At 43.7% G+C, this 13784-nt stretch overlaps 1 long non-coding RNA gene across 1 annotated transcript in view; it reads left to right on the forward strand.

Moving 5' to 3' along the window:
• Positions 1-13784, forward strand: part of LOC111949836 (uncharacterized) — a 59308-nt gene that overhangs the window by 19076 nt on the left and 26448 nt on the right. The window contains exon 3 of the long non-coding RNA XR_002875396.2: positions 8142-8276. This is a non-coding gene — a long non-coding RNA (uncharacterized lncRNA). The remainder of the gene's footprint in view (positions 1-8141; positions 8277-13784) is intronic.

Genomic DNA, 13784 nt, shown 5'->3' on the forward strand with positions numbered 1-13784 from the left:
CATTGGCAATTGCAGTAAACTGCCAGTACAGCGCAGGAGGAGGATGTAGCTACATGAGAAACAAAGAAACAGACAATGTCAAAGAGGTTTGGTAGAGGTGTAACCACACAAACAACACTTTCACTCCAATAAATATCCCACAGTACAACCATAGTAATTACCCAGAGAGGCAAGGACACAGGCAATGACAGAGTTCAATTAGCCAAATAAAGCAACTGTTGGAAGATTTGCACACACACAAACACCTCCCCTAAGTGAACACTTGCGGTTTCCAATCAAAGTCATGTCTGCGCATCGTGCTCGATAAATTCAGACAGCTTGTCCGTGGCTGTGGGTATTGTCTGTGGTGCTTGAGGATGATTGATGGAAGCCGTCCCCCCCATCACCTACTCTGACAGACGCAGGGACTATACTGTAAGTCAGGTCTCTGACAGACAGGCAGGCCACAACTATTGACACGATAGGATGACAGACAACGCAGGGCCACAGCCAATGACACTATTTATTTATATATTTTTTATTTACCTTATTTTAACCAGTTGTAGTTGAGAACAAGTTCTCATTTGCAACTGGACCTGGCCAAGATAAAGCATAGTAATTTGACACATACACACAGAGTTACACATGGATAAACAAACATACAGTCAATAATACAGTAGAAAAATAAATCTATATACAATGTGAGCAAATGAGGTGAGATAAGGAGGGTAAAGGCAAAAAAAGGCCATGGTGGCGAGGTAAATACAATATAGCAAGTAAAACACTGGAAGGGTATATTGCAGTGGAAGAATGTGCAAAGTAGAAATAATGGGGTGCAAAGGAGCCAAAATAAATAAATAAATACAGTAGGAAGAGTAGTGTTTGGGCTAAATTATAGATGGGCTATGTACAGGTGCAGTAATCTGTGAGCTGCTCTGACAGCTGGTCTTAAAGCTAGTGAGGGAATAAGTGTTTGCAGCTTCAGAGAATTTTTGCAGTTCGTTCCAGTCATTGGCAGCAGAGAACTGAAGGAGAGACGACCATAGGAGGAATTGGCTTTTGGGGTGACCAGTGAGATATACCTGCTGAGAGCGCGTGCTACGAGTGGGTTGCTGCTATGGTGAAGATGAGCTGAGATAAGGTGGGGCTTTACCTAGCCGAGACTTGCAGATAACCTGTAGCCAGTGGTATGGCGATGGATATGAAGCGAGGGCACACAACGAGATACAGTCGCAATGGTGGGTAGTGTATGGCTTTGGGACAAACGGATGGCACTGTGATAGACTCATCCAGTTTGTTGAGTAGAGTTCTTGGAGGCTTTTTATAGATGACATCACCGAAGTCGAGATCGGTAGGATGGTCAGTTTTACGAGGTATGTTTGGCAGCATGAGTGAAGGATGCTTTGTGCGATATAGGAAGCCGATTCTAGATTTAATTGGATTGGAGATGCTTAATGTGAGTCTGGAAAGGAGAGTTTACAGTCTAACAGACACCTAGGTCTTTGTAATTGTCCACATATTCTAAGTCAAAGCCGTCAGAGTAGTGATGCTGGACGGCAGGCAGGTGCGGAGTGATCGGTTGAATAGCATGGATTTAGTTTTACTTGCGTTTAAGAGCAGTTGGAGGCCACGGAAGAGATTATGCATTAAAGCTTTCTGGAGGTTATGTAACACAGTGTCCAAAGAGGGGCCAGAAGTATACAGAATGGTGTCGTCTGCGTAGAGGTATCAGAGAATCACCAGCAGCAAGAGCAACATCATTTGATGTTATACAGAGAAGAGAGTCGGCCCGAGGGTTGAACCCTGTCACTCCCATAGAGACTGCCAGAGGTCCGGACAACAGGCCTCCATTTGACACACTGAACTCTATCAAGAAGTAGTTGGTGAACCAGGCGAGGCAATCATTTAGAAACCAAGGCTGTCGCGAGTCTGCCAATAAGAATGCTGTGATTGACAGATCGAAAGCCTTGCCAGATCGATGAATACGGCTGCGCAGTAATGTCTCTTATCGATGGCGTTATGATGTCGTTTAGGACCTTGAGCATGGCTGAGGTGCACCCATGACCAGCTCTGAAACCAGATTGCATAGCGGAGGAAGGTACGGTGGGATTCGAAATGGCGGTAATCTGTTTGTTAACTTGGCTTTCGAAGACCTTAGAAAGATAGGGTAGGATAGATATAGGTCTGTAGCAGTTTGGGTCTAGTGTCACCCCTTTGAAGAGGGGATGACCGTGGCAGCTTTCCAATCTTTGGGAACTCAGACAATACGAAAGAGAGGTTGAACAGGCAGTAATAAGGGTTGCAACAATTTCGGCAGATAATTTTAGAAAGAGAGGGTCCAGATTGTATAGCCGGCTGATTTGTAGGGTCCAGAATTTTGCAGCTTTTCAGAACATCAGCTATCTGGATTTGGGTGAAGGAGAAATGGTGGGGCTGTGGCGGTGTAAATAAAAAATATATAAATAAATAGTGTCATTGGCTGTGGCCCTGCGTTGTCTGTCATCCTATCGTGTCAATAGTTGTGGCCCTGCCTTGTCTGTCAGAGACCTGACTTACAGTATAGTCCCTGCTCCCTGGTCTGTCAGAGTAGGTGATGGGGGGGACGGCTTCCATCAATCATCCTCAAGCACCACACGACAATACCCACAGCCACGGACAAGCTGTCTGAATTTATCGAGCCAGATGCGCAGACATGACTTTGATTGGAAACCGCAAGTGTTCACTTAGGGGAGGTGTTTGTGTGTGTGCAAAATCCTTCCAACAGTTGCTTATTTGGCTAATTGAACTCTGTCATTGCCTGTGTCCTTGCCTCTCTGGGTAATTACTATGGTTGTACTGTGGGATATTTATTGGAGTGAAGTGTTGTTTGTGTGGTTACAACCTCTACCAAACCTCTTTGACATTGTCTGTTTCCTTTGTTTCTCATGTAGCTACATCCTCCTCCTGCKGCTGTACTGGCAGTTTACTGCCAATTGCAATCAAGCCTCCCCTCTCAAAAGAAACCTGAATACTAGTAACGACGGTGCGCTCTCTCCTTTTTTTATATCCTTCTTATTCTCACTCTCTCTTACTCACTCACTCACTCCTGAAATGGCAGAGACATCAGTGTACAGCAGTGTTTTCAATCACTGCTGAAAGAACTACTTCCTTTGCTTGGCTCTCTTATGTTGAACATAATAAACGGCTCCCTATCCTCCGGATGTGTACCAAACTCACTAAAAGGGGAAGTAATAAAGCCTCTATTGAAAAAGCCAAACCTTGACCCGGACAATTTTAAAAACTACCATTCCTTTAAAAAAATATATATTGAAAAAGCTGTTGCTCAGCAACTCACTGCCTTCCTGAGGACAAATMATGTATACAAAACCCTCCAGTCTGGTTTTAGACCCCATCATAGAACTGATACTCGGTGAAGGTGGTAAATTACCTTTTATTTTTTTATTTTACCCCCCTTTTCTCCCCAATTTTCGTGGTATCCAATCGCTAGTAATTACTATCTTGTCTCATCGCTACAACTCCCGTACGGGCTCGGGAGAGACCGAGCCCGTACTTTTCCATCTGAGTTCATTGCATGTTTAATAATGAAAATACCTATCAAAAGGAGAACATGGAGGGAACATTATTTCTGTGCATGTTAAAGTAAAATCATTAGCATATCTGGACGTGATTTACAGTAGATATATCTGTCAACACAGTCATACACATGATATATAATCCTGTAATTTAATTCTGGCCCGCGATGNACTGCGCCCGGCCCGCCACAGGAGTCGCTGGAGCGCGATGAGACAAGGATATCCCTACCGGCCAAACCCTCCCTAACCCGGACAACGCTAGGCCAATTGTGCGTTGCCCCACGGACCTCCCGGTCGCGGCCGGCTGCGACAGAGCCTGGGCGCGAACCCAGAGACTCTGGTGGCACAGCTAGCGCTGCAGTGCCCTAGACCACTGCGCCACCCGGGAGGCCGTAAATGACCTTTTAATGGCTTCAGACCAAGGCTCGGCATCTATCCTTGTGCTCCTAGACTGTAGTGCCGCTTTCTACACTATCGATCACCATATTATTTTGAAGAGATTGGAAACTGTAATTGGTCTACGCCAGGCCTGGGCAAAGGCCGGCCCGTATGCGGCCCGCGACCTGATTCAATATGGCCCGCGGAATCATGCTCAACTCACAAAGAATTTGCAATATTAAAATTGAAATAACGTATTTGTTATTCAAATTAATAGCCCAATGAATACTCGCCTTTGTGTAATGGTTTAACTCCCACCGCTTGTGGGACATTTTATTTTGAAGGCACTTATAAATTACAACTGCACGAGGACAGACAGTGACTGACAGGCTGACACGCACGTCACATCACAAATTGCGCAAAAATTAGTTTTTCAAAGAAAAGGAAAGTAGACAATGAATGTTGGCTGTTCCAGCAAGAGTGGACATCGAAATATTTATTCTTAGCTTCCTACTGCCTGAGCTATGTTGTTGATGCAAATTGAGAAGAGCGTGGGGCCTAGGATCGAGCCTTGAGGTACTCCCTTGGTGACAGGCAGTGGCTGAGCCAGCAGATTTTCTGACTTCATACACTGCACTCTTTGAGAGAGGTTGTTAGCAAACCAGGTCAAAGACCCCTCAGACACCAATATTCCTTAGCCGGCCCACAAGAATGGAATGATCTACCATATCAAAAGCTTTGGCCAAGTCAATAAAAATTGAAGCACAACATTGCTTAGAATCAAGGGCAATGGTGACATCATTGAGGACCTTTAAGGTTGCAGTGACACATCCATAACCTGAGCAGAAACCAGATTGCATACCAGAGAGAATACTATAGACATCAAGAAAGCCAGTCAGTTGATTATTGACAAGTTTTTCCAACACTTTGATAAACAGGACAAAATAGAAATAGGCCTGTAACAGTTAGGATCAGCTTGATCTCCCCCTTTAAATAAAGAATGAACCGTGGCTGCCTTCCAAGCAATGGGAACCTCCCCAGAAAGGAGAGACAGGTTAAAAAGGTCGGAGATAGGCTTGGCGACTATAGGAGCAACAACCTTAAAAGAAGAAAAGGTCTAAACCTTCTGACCCAGATGTTTTTTTGGGGTCAAGTTTCAGGAGTTCCTCTAGCACCTCGGACTCAGTGACTGCCTACAGGGAGAAACTTTATAGCAGAGCAGGGGAAAAGAGGGAGAAGCATCGGGGATAGTCGCATTAAAAGGGGTGGGAGATGAGGAAATGTTGGACGGGCAAGGGGGCATGGCTGAGTCAAATAGGAATCCTGACTTAATGAAGTGGTGATTTTAAAGAGCTCAGCCATGTGCTTATTGTCAGTAACAACCACATCATCAACTTTAAGGGACATGGGCAGCTGTGAGGAGGAGGGTTTATTCTCCAGGTTTTTAACTGTTTTCCAGAATTTCTTGGTGTTAGACCCACAGAGAGAGAACTGCTCCTTAAAGTAACTAACTTTGGCCTTCTGGATAGCCTGAGTGCTTATTTCTAATTTGCCTGAATGAGAGCCAGTCAGCCTGAGTATGCGTGTGCCGAGCCTTTCACCAAATGCAATTCTTGAGGTGGAGTAACTCTGCAAGGTCACGGGGGCTGAACCTGTTTTTTAATTCTCATTTCCTTCATTTGGGCGTGTTTGTTAACAATACCACTGAAAATATCAAAAAAGAAGGTCCAAGCGTCTTCGAGAGGGGATCAAGTTGATTCTATACCATTTTACAGAGGCCAATTCATGAAGGAAGGCTTGCTCATTAAAGTTTTTTAGCTCGCGTCTATGACAAATCAGGACAGGTCATGGCATCATGGCCGTCATGAATGAACTGAATTCCAAACTACAAGGCAAGAGCCTTTTTGCACATCAGATGTACAGCCTTGTCAAAGCCTTGAAGGAAAAATGACTCCTCCTGACCCGCCAAGTAGAAGCCAACAATCTCACCCACCTTCCGATACTACTAGTCTGTTCCCTAGCAGATGACCAGCGGGAGAAGTAAACGCTGCTGCGTACTTTGAACAGTGATTTTTTTTTTCTCCCATTGTTTTGAGTATTTCAAAGTGTTGGAAAATGACATGCTGTTGGTTTCCTCTCTTTTCACCTTCATTGTGGATGACGCTCCCACTGAGCTGCAACTTGAGCGTATCGGTCTTCAGTCTGATGCAGTGATGGAGAACTATTCAAAACAATGTCACTGACGATGTTCTATGCATCTCTCGATGAACAAAACTTTCCTAAGATTAGGAGTCATGCTCAGAAGATGTTTGTACTGTTTGGGTCAACCAATGTATGTGAACAGACATTTTCAGTGATAGAAAAATAAAACAAGTCAAAGAACAAATCATCTCTTACTGACTCTCACCTCTCAGCAATCTTGCACATAGCGACGTTAGAAACGATACCTGACTTCACTGCTCTAGTCAATGCCCATTAGAGACTTCACTCCTCACACTGATAGTTTTTAATGTAATGTTCAGCTCTCTCTTTTTCTTGTGTTTTTGTGCATACCCGTTAACAAGAGTTCTGTCCGTGGTGCTGAATGCAAAGTGTACTTTTCCATCTGAGTTCATTGCATGTTTAATAATGAAAATACCTATCAAAAGGAGAACATGGAGGGAACATTATTTCTGTGCATGTTAAAAAAGTAAAATAATTAGCATATCTGGACGTGATTTACAGTAGATATATCTGTCAACACAGTCATACACATGATATATAATCCTGTAATTTAATTCTGGCCCGCGATGGCAAAAATATATTCTAATGTGGCCCTCCAWGGAAAATAATTGTCCAAGCCTGGTCTACGMGGTCAAGTTCTTGCCTGGTTTAGATCTTATCTGTCGGAAAGATATCAGTTCGTCTCTGTGGATGGTTTGTCCTCTGACAAATCAATGATACATTTTGGTGATCCTCAAGGTTCCATTGTTTTCACTATATATACTACCTCTTGGTGATGTCATTCGGAATCTCGATGAATGTACAGTAGTTTCAGATAAAACTGTGAAGAACCTTGTTGTTACTCTGGACCCTGATCTCTCTTTTGAGGAACATATCAAAAATATTTCAAGAGTAGCCTTTTTCCATCTTCGTAACATTGCAAACATCTGAAACTTTTTGTCCAAGACTTATGCAGTAAAGCTAATCCATGCTTTTGGTCTTTCCATACATGCCTACACGCACACTACAGTCACAAGACGCAGGCCTCCTTATTGTTCCTAGAATTTCTAAGCAAACAGCTGGAGGCAGGGCTTTCTCCTGTAGAGTAAAATATGTATGGAATGGTTTGCCAGTCCATGTGAGATGTAGACTCGGTCTAAACCTTTAAGTCCTTACTGAAGACTCATCTCTTCTGTAGGTCCTATGATTGAGTATAGTCTTGCCCAGGGGTGCGAAGGTGAACGGCAAGGCACTGGAGTGACGAACCACCCTTGCTGTCTCTGCCTGGCCGGCTCCCCTCTCTCCACTGCAATTCTCTACCTCTGACCCTATTACGGGGACTGAGTCACTGGCTTGCTCGCGCTCTCACATCCTTTCTGTCCTCGGGCACGTACGGTGGGTGGGCTATACTCAGCCCTGTCCGGGAGTAACTTTCGATGGGGCCACTGACCTGCTCACCGGACATGCTACCTTGTTGTGCTGCTGTTCCAGTTTCTGCTGTTCTGCCTTGTCCTGGACCTGCTGTTTCTACCTTGGAATGTTTGGCTATGAAAAGCCAACTGACATTTACTCCTGAGGTGTTACCCTGTTGCACCTTATATAACCACTGTGATTATTATTTGACCCTGCTGGTCATCTATGAACGTTTGAACATCTTAAAGAACAATCTGGCCTTAATGGCCATGTACTCTTATCTCCACCTGGCACAGCCAGAAGAGGACTGGTCACCCCTTAGAGCCTGGTTTCACTCAAAGTTTCTTCCTAGTCTTGGCATACTGCCAAACTCAAGGAAGAGAGGAAGAGCGAGGCGGCGCAAACCAAAATGTTTCTCGCCTGCTGTGTCCGAACACTGATTTCTCTCTCGCTCTCTCACTGTGATCTCTCTCACTCAGATCTCTCTCTATCCCCCTTCTCTTTCTCTCCCTGTCTCCCCATTCCTTCCCCCTATCCCTCTCGCTCTCTCGCTCTCATCYGCGTATCTTATTCCTCTCTGACCTCTTCCCCTCCAAGAGTCTGATACCGGTGACCAAGCTGTATGTGAGTGTGGGTGCCGGCACCAAGGGCAGTCTGAAAAAGATCGACCGGCTGCTCTTCAAAGACTTCTGGCCGAGGTTCCTGGACAGCCTCAAGGCTCTGGGTGAAAAGGTGAGTACCTCTAGTACCCTTCGTTCTAACACTACTTAGATAAGCCAAGGTAAGCTGTACTACACTGTGCTGGCCTGGATACAACACCACAACAGTTGTTGGAACCATGCTGGAAAGGACAATGGGAATGGAAATCAACTTGTTCATTATATAAATACTAGTCGCCAGTTTGGASAGGCTCAGTGCTCCAACCCCATCCCCTCCAAACAAATTTTCTAAGTTGGTGTTAAGCCAACCACACCCCCCCTTAATTTTTACTGAATGTTCATCCAAACATCAACATCATTGTTATAGAAATGCCCTGATAAGTACTGTTTCTATTCGCTGAGTGACTGCTATTGTGTCCTCACATCAGGGATTCAATATTATAGSCTTTTTATTATCCAAATGAATTGTAGCATTGAGCCTCTTTCATTATCTGCCTGTTGCGCTTCAATTATACGGTAATTGGCTTCACACCACTAGCAGATATCAATGGATGGCAATTTTCCACTTTTCTAACATTGTAATACAACCAATGTTCATTGGGGAACAAAGACCAATTTGATGCGTAGGTAAGTTGCCGTTTTTTCCCTTGCATGTGAGTCATGTTGCTGTTTTATACTGTGACTAGCCTGGTTCCAGATCTGTTTGTGCTGTCTTGCCAAGGCATGCCAATGACTATAGGATTTTGGTTGAAAATGAAAATCTGTCCAATAGCATGATCATTATCATTATCCATGGAAAGTGTCCTAATTTGACGAGGCAACAGTAGAGAATCCTCATCTCCACGATTCAAAATTAATAGGCAGGAGAGTTAAAAAAGAAACTCCAAACAGATAAAAGTGGTTGGTGTGGCGATGATGGACGCCTTCTKATGCCTTGTATTTTCACTCTCAAGGAGCGCAGTGCATCCTGGGAGTTTTCCTTTACCAATCAAAGCGGAGAGGGAATACAGTAGCACTCTCCCTGTCCCCTCTATGAGAAGTATCACTAGCTTTACACACTGGCTGGCATAACAGGAATATGCTACACTGTGATTTCTATCAGATATATTCAACAAAAATATAAACGCAACATGCAACATTTTCAAAGATTTTACTGAGTTAGTTTATATAAGGAAATCAGTCAATTGAAATAAATAAATTTGGCCCTAATCAATGGATTTGCCTTGGAGGGCATAGGCCCAGCCATTTGGCAGCCATGCCCAACCACTGGGGAGCCAGGCCCAGCAAATCATGGGTTTTTCCCCACAAGGGCTTTATTACTGACAGAAATACTTCTCAGCAACCCCTCTCAGCACCCCGCAGGTGAAGAAGCCAGATGTGGAGGTCCTGGGCTGGTGTGGTTACACTAGGTTTGCTGTTGTGAGGTCGGTTGGACATACTGCCAAATTCTCAAAAAACTATGTTGAAGGCAGCTTGTGGTAGAGAAATGAACATTCAATTCTCTGTCAACAGCTTTGGTGGACATGCAGTCAGCATGAAAATTGCCTGTGGCATTGTGTTGTGTGACAAAACTGCACATTTTAGAGTGGCCTTTTATTGTCCCCAGCACAAGGTGAACCTGTGTAATGATCATGCTGTTTAATCAGCTTCTTGAAATGCCAGACCTGTCAGGTGGATGGATTATCTTGGCTAAGGAGAAATGCTCACTAACAGAGATATATAAACATATTTGTGCATAACATTTGAGAGAAATAAGCTTTTTGTGCATATGGAACATTTCTGGGGTGTTTTATTTCAGCTCATGAAAMATAGGACCAACACTTTACATATTGCGTTGATATTTTTGTCAGTGTATATGTAAATTCTGAAATTCACATTCACAGACATAGCAATGTCACTTTGCTGGATGGTTGGAGAGGTATGGTACAGTGTGATGATAATATATTTTCATACATCAGTATGCTGATCCTTTATTGTGGCTGAGGTTAGTGGAAATGTGTATTTCCTCCTGATTATAATGGTATACATTACCAGGAGCACTGAAGTGTAATGTCGTTCCATTCAATATCATATATTTCCCTGTGCTTGAAATTAGAGAAATATCAATACGAAAGTAGGAAAGGTCTGTTTACCTCATTGGGGAGTTTTGAGTGACAAATAATGGCAGTGGTCTCTACAGCTTTCTACTCAAGCTTTTTTAGATGGTCAAAGACACACCAGTGGAATGGGAATCTCGGTGTTTCTTTGTAATCCATTCCAAGCCTGCTTTTAATGGKTTGTTGTTGCCAGGTAGCTTCTCAGCTTCTTGAGGAACCTCAACTCAACTCTGGGACTGATTTAATGAACAGTGACCCCCAAACRAATCTCTGAAAAGTCACTGGCAAAGTCTGGAATTGAAACAGTCTTCATTTCATTGTATCCTCTGGAAAATGCAAGGAACTACAGATGTAGGCTGTTTTATGAGTCGAGTTTTACAGTAACCCTCTCTTATTCTCCCAAGACTTATATTCCCTGTGAAATGTTTCAGAGAGACTTAATATTTTGAGAAAGTTCTGTCCGTTATCATTTGCTGCCATATCAGAGTGGAAGAGAAACATTGTCTGCCATCCTRATTGAAAACAGTTCATGAAGTTCACTCTGCCCTGCGATGCACTGGAGAAGTAGAAGAGGGGGAATTTTTGTTCTAACTTCTAAGAAGAGGACCTTGAGTCTGCTTGCAGCACATGTTTTCCATCTGAATAGAATAGTTGGAACTCCAATGCCTTCATCAATAGTGACGTTCCGTAGAATAACTATTTATATTTAATCATGCCTTTTTATTACACACTCGCTCACCGTCTGACAGACACAGCCATTCAACACAACATTCTCTCCTTCTCCACACACACATACACACACACACACACATACACACACATACACACACACACTCATTCCCCCCATATTTTTGTGTTTCTCTGACTGAGTCACCCAATGAATGAATTCCAAGAAGTGACGTGAGGAATAATAGGAAATGTAGAGTCCACTCCTATAAGTCTTATCAGACACTGTGGATGTGTTCTTTCTTTGGAGAATTTACATGACAACATGAAGTTGCTACGTTGAAGGTGGTAACTAGAAAATGAGTCTCCTACCCAACTCTCCCCTCCTATCCTTTCAGGGTAGCCTGATTTACCCAGTATTATAAGAATACCCAGTGCATCTGTGTATCTCTCAAAGCTTCTAATAGTGTGAATACACACACACACACACACACACACGCTCCCTCTAACAGCGTATCTAATTTCAATCGCCTTCATTAGTCCTTTTCTAGAAAGCAGTGGAAGAAAAACTGCACTCAGTGGCCTCGTAGCATAACAACCTTGAACATAGATGTGGGCTGTAAAATGTTTTATTGGGATGTCTTCACTTCCTGGGTACAATCCTGTCTCTTATACACATCTAGATGTGTATAAGAGACAGCAGTGGCCTCGTAGCATAACAACCTTGAACATAGATGTGGGCTGTAAAATGTTTTATTGGGATGTCTTCACTTCCTGGGTACAATCAGCCTGCCAGCTTCCCCCCCCCTCTGAGGCGCAGTCTACTTTAGACAATGGACAGGTTTATTACAGCTTCATGTGTGAACCTCTTTTCACTGTAAATCGGTGGTAAATGCAGCCTAATGGATTGCTGTAATTGCCGTCTGTGTCAGGCGTTTCACCAGTTATCAAAGTGATTTACTCTGCATTCGGGTAACTCATCGTTATCCACAACCTATGAATGTTTTTAACACTTAATGAAACAAATTTCATGGCAGAAAAACATTCACTATGCACCAGGAATAGTCGTGGTTAGCGTTTTTTTTATTGTCAAGTGAGCAAATTACTGGTAGACTGTATAAACTGTTGTTTACTTATTATCACTTAGTGTTAGTACCTGTACCCAGTGGKKTTTWTTCGGTTCGGTTTCTGCAGCTAGTAGGATAGACCAGTCAAGTTTCTTGTCTAGTAGTGAGGTCTCAATCTCTCTGTCTCTYTTTCTTTCTCTAGCTCTCCTTCTCRCCTTCCCTTCTCCCTGGCCCAGTGACTTGTGATGATGTAGACCTGTACATGGTGGTGATGGATGGTGCAATATTGGCGGACATACATGGTATATACAGTAAGGGATGGCTGAAGAAGGGGTTGTCAATGTATCCTTTCCATGGTTATATACAGTAAGGGATGGCTGAAGAAGGGGTTGTCAATGTATCCTTTTACATGGTGGTATAGGTATGGGATGGCTGAAGAAGGGGTTGTCAATGTATCTTTTACATGGTAGTATAGTAGTGGGATGGCTGAAGAAGGGTTGTGTCAATGTATCCTTTTACATGTATAATGAATGGGATGGCTGAAGAAGGGGTTTGTCAATGTATCCTTTTACATGGTGTATAGGTATGGGATGGCTGAAGAAGGGGTTGTCAATGTATCCTTTTCATGGTGTATATGGTATGGGATGGCTGAAGAAGGGGTTGTCAATGTATCCTTTTACATGGTTGTACTAGGTAAGTGGAATGGCTGAAGAAGGGAGTTGTCAAATTGTATCCTTTTACATGGTGTATAGGTATGGGATGGCTGAAGAAGGGGTTGTCAATGTATCCTTTTACATGGTGTATAGGTATGGGATGCTTACAAGAAGGTTGCTTCTGAAGAACAAGGGAGTTGCAGACATTTTGTGTGCATTCCTACGATTCTATATACAGTATATCTACATAATATACGATATATACAAACTATCAATAATAGACAAAGCACCTGTCTGCCGACCAGACTCAAAATATGACCAAAAAACAGGTGTGACTGCCTGCCAGTCTTGAACAGCCTCTCTAGGGAAGAGCAGAGACACTAACAGAGGTAGTGAGTTAGGCCATAATGATCCCATCTCYGTGTGGCTCATAGCTTCCCCTCATGGTGGGCTCCACCCCCATCCCTGGTTGCTAAGCTCTCCTCTCCCCTGATATTCTCTTCTCATTCTGACCGTTCCCTTTTTCTCTGCTCTGCTTTCCAACCTGGCCTCATCGCTGTGCTGAGGGACTGATGTGGCTGCTCTGTTGGCTTTGGAGGGGAGGTGGCTGCAAATACCTCACCTCCCTGCCTTCCTTCCCTGCCTTCCTCCCTGGCACCATGGCCCAACTGTCCATACCCCACTGAGCTGAAGGGGCCAGAGCCACCACTTATCCTCTTCTCAGAGAGAGGGAGAAGGATAGTGAGAGGGAAATGGATTGAGATAGAGAGAGAAGTGTAGGAACAGGGGAGGAGTGTTGTACCCAGTTCCCATTCTTTTCTTCTCTCCCATCGCCATTTACTTACGGTCTTTCTGCTAGCTCCAACCTTTTCTCCCCTCACCTATTTACTTTGAGAAAAAAGGCAGTGTGAAGAATACTGTACATAGTATAGATGTGAAATATGAGGCAGTTTGTCCGGGGAGAACCATTCCTTTGTCAGGGAATGGGGATTAGCCTATTTATTTCGACCCCCATTCCATTTCCTGTTGGTGTGTTCCTGACAGTCACAGGTTAATAGATTGCCAGGGGACCTCAGCAGGTGGTATCTCGCCCCTGGAT

This window comes from Salvelinus sp. IW2-2015, linkage group LG22 (genome assembly GCF_002910315.2).
Source record: "Salvelinus sp. IW2-2015 linkage group LG22, ASM291031v2, whole genome shotgun sequence".
NCBI lineage: Eukaryota > Metazoa > Chordata > Actinopteri > Salmoniformes > Salmonidae > Salvelinus > Salvelinus sp. IW2-2015.